Consider the following 414-nt stretch of genomic DNA (forward strand, 5'->3'; position numbering starts at 1 on the left):
TGGCTTGTGGTGGTCGTGGCTTGGGATTGTGGATATGGTTTGGGGTGGTCGTGGCTTGGGATTATGGATATGGCTTGGGGTGGATGTGCCTAGGGGTTATGAGTGTGGCTGTGGCTTGAGGTTTTAAGTGGATGTGCCTTGGGGTTATGGCTGTGGGTGGCTTGGGTTAATGGGTGCTGCTTGGGGTGATGGGTGTGGCTTAGGGTGGACGTGGCTTGGAGTTATGAGTGTGGCCGTGGCTTAGGGTTATGGGTGTGGCTGTGGCTTGGGGTTATGGGTGCGGCTTAGGGGTGGCTATGGTTTGAGGTTATGAATGCACTTTGGGTTATCAGTGTGGATGTGACTTGAGGTTATGGATGTGGTTTGGGGTGTCGGCACTATTTTGGTTTGGGGAGTTGCCCGTAAGAAGCTGTC

Source organism: Phalaenopsis equestris, unplaced genomic scaffold (assembly GCF_001263595.1).
Source record: "Phalaenopsis equestris unplaced genomic scaffold, ASM126359v1 Scaffold000002, whole genome shotgun sequence".
Classification (NCBI taxonomy): domain Eukaryota; kingdom Viridiplantae; phylum Streptophyta; class Magnoliopsida; order Asparagales; family Orchidaceae; genus Phalaenopsis; species Phalaenopsis equestris.